This window comes from Lagopus leucura, unplaced genomic scaffold, assembly GCF_019238085.1.
Source record: "Lagopus leucura isolate 7727_CA_CO unplaced genomic scaffold, USGS_WTPT01 Super-Scaffold_100002, whole genome shotgun sequence".
NCBI lineage: Eukaryota > Metazoa > Chordata > Aves > Galliformes > Phasianidae > Lagopus > Lagopus leucura.
In genome coordinates this window covers 11,512,124-11,515,010 of record NW_024962263.1, presented here as the reverse complement: position 1 = coordinate 11,515,010, position 2,887 = coordinate 11,512,124, and the positions used below count along the sequence as shown (strand labels likewise).

The window sequence follows — 2,887 nt, the reverse complement described above, 5'->3', positions numbered from 1 at the left end:
AGGAAAAAGGAGATTGAGTGTGATTCTGAGATCTTGTGTTAACCGCTCACCTGGGATGGAAGGCACTGATGTCAGTTCCTGTTTTATTAAACGTACAGCACAGAAGTGTGAAATAGGCAGCAGAACAAGGACTGACACTCTGTTTTCTCCTTCCAGCTGAATATCTAAGAGTCTATACATTCTCCCTGGCTAAGAAAATATCTGATTATTCCAAATAGTGTGGAACTGCTTCCTCAGGAATGGATGTTATTAATCCCAAGCTGCCTTGTAGTCTCTTCAAGAGAATTGATTTGAATTCTTTTGTGGTGAGGGGGAAATGAAGCCAGTTCCCCTGTGGATGTGGGTGAGGCCTCTGGTTCTGAGCCAGGTGGATAAACTAGGGATAACCTCCTCCAGCTGTGCTTTGAGAAAAGTGGTGCATGCTCCTACCTCTGACTGTGGAGCGGGGTCTGAAATGCCCATAGTGAGCCCTGTGTCCTAGGGAAAGGTCAGATTTAAGATAGGATCTTCTCAGCAGTGCTCTGTGTTCTGTGGAAGCCCTAGCCTGGGGTGCATCAGGCCCAGCACTGTTGATCAGGTGAGAGAAGGGATTGTCCTGCTGTGCTCTGCACTGTGTGGCATCACCTGGAGCGCTGGGTGTAGGTTTGATAGGTTTCATATAAGAAAGACATAGAACTATTATGCCCAAAGGAGGGCTTCTAAGATACGGAAGGGTCTGGATGACAAGGAGTATGAGGAGCAGCTGTGGGCCCTCAGTTTGCTCAGCCCTGAGCAGAGGATTTGAGGGGAAGCCTGATGGTGGCTGCAGCTCCTCACAGGGAGCACTGAGCTCTGCTCTGTGTGACAGCGACGGGGCCCGAGGGAACGGCATGGAGCTGCATCAGGGGAGGGCAGCTGGGGTCAGGGAAAGGGTCTGCACCAGAGGGCGGTGGGCATGGAATGGGCTGCACAGGGCAGCGGGCACAGCCCTGAGTGTCAGAGTTCAAGGAGTGTTTGGACAGCGCTCTCAGATGTAGGGTTTGGATTTTGGATGTTCCCTTGTGGAGCCAGGAGCTGGACTTGATGATCTTTGTGGTTCTTTTCCAGCTTGGGATATTCTGTGGTTCTGTGAAGAAGATATTTGGATGTTTTCAAACCAGACTTTGCTCCAGGAGGTGCTCTGGGAAGGGCTCAGTGAGTACAGTGCCTTTTTCTCCTTTCTGAACTGAAATGCTTCCCTCTGCTAATGAACACTGGGATCAAACTCCTGCCTTTGATGGAGAAGTAAGACTGGGAATAGCCATGCTAGAAGCTTGTAATTTAGTGTTCTTTGTTCAAGATAAAACACATTACATTTCATACAAATCAAATTTAAGAATGGAGCAGTACACTGCATATATTTGCATTTCTGCTTGTTTAATTTATATGATTAATTAAGGAGAGCAATAGAGATTGCTGGAATTATGAGATGACTGAGAGATAAGCGAGGAAATCAACATGAATAGAAGCATTTTCTTCAAGTGTGTATCTGTTTACTGTAAGATTGCCTGGCTTAGAAAAGGTGGTTACAAAAAGGAACCACTGTAGCTGTCTGTCTTATGGCAGAGGCTTGCAGTTGCCCCAGGTAAAAATTTCCTGTTAACTTTTGCAGCCTTTGGAGAGTAGCCGACTGTCATGAATTCCTAGTCAATATTTGTGTAATGCTCTTTGGCAAGTCACACCGTTTGCTATTTGCTTGATCAATGCATAATAGGCCAATGACTCAATATTATAAAACTCAATGACCTGTGAAACTTCAACATTTACATTTCTGTTAAAGTCTCAAATAGTTTTTTATTAGTAGGAACTCAAGCTAAAATGCCAATCAGATAAGCTTGATGACAATTATTAGGTATTTTCTTCGTCATGTTGAAACAGATTCTAGTGCTTTTTCTAAAATAAAACATAATATCAAATGAATGAATTTACAGGGAAGGACAAAACTCATCATGTATTGGACACATTAGAAGATGCGAAGATCAAAGTGTCTCCTAGAAAGCATCAGAAACCTATCTGGATTTTTGGCTTTATTTGGTCGACTTCTTACAGTATGTTGCAGCTGTTACACCCAAACAGGCAGGGAACATTTACTGTCTTACAGTGGTAGCGGTATGTTTCACAGGACCTCTCTGTATGAGCCACAGTCACAATCATCTGGTTATCAAAGTCTGTGTAGCTTTGCTTCTTTTAGAATATTAAATGTATGACAAGACGAAATCCTGACTCCACTGAATTCACAGTAAAACTCCCAAGGGACAGTATCTCAGTCCCAGTGGGGAACATTCCTGCCTTTCATTTAGAATCATAGAATTACTCAGGTTGGAAAAGACATTAAAGATCATCAAGTCCAACCGCAATCTGACCGTACTGCCCTAACTCCATCTGCTAAATCACGTTCCTGAGCACCACATCCCAAAGGATTTTTAAACACGCTTACTTTTACAAGCTCCTAAAATACTCCCTTTACATCCTGTTGCCCATGCTTACACTGGCCCCTTGCAGCATAAAGCAACTTTAGGTATGACTTAAACTGTAGCTATTTGAGTAGACTGAGCGTTCTCAGTGGTGATCAGACTCTAACTGGCTTTTCATTGCCACAGAAGCTACTGTGCTGCTCACGTTGAAATGATGAGTGAATAAATGAGCACTGCCAGAGAGGAGGAGGGTGGCTGCTGCCAGGCTGGATGCTCAGGCACCATGTCCCTGTACAAGGTCACTGGCTTCCACAATTATGTTTTTAGTGTTTGGGTGCTCTTAGGATATTTCAGTGCAAAGTCAAGCGTGGAAATGTGAACTGCTTCTGCAGCTGGGTTACGTGGCTAAGAGCCGTGCATTTGGCTGACCAGAAAGCATTTAAAATACACAGGTG

General features: G+C 44.3%; 1 long non-coding RNA gene across 1 annotated transcript; it reads left to right on the top strand.

Annotated features, from left to right (window-relative positions):
- The first annotated feature begins 508 nt into the window (after positions 1–508).
- LOC122178504 lies at positions 509–2,127 on the top strand. Its single transcript, XR_006178355.1, has 3 exons — positions 509–577; positions 1,087–1,173; positions 1,950–2,127. It is a non-coding gene; the product is annotated as an uncharacterized LOC122178504 (long non-coding RNA).
- The last annotated feature ends 760 nt before the right edge of the window (positions 2,128–2,887 follow it).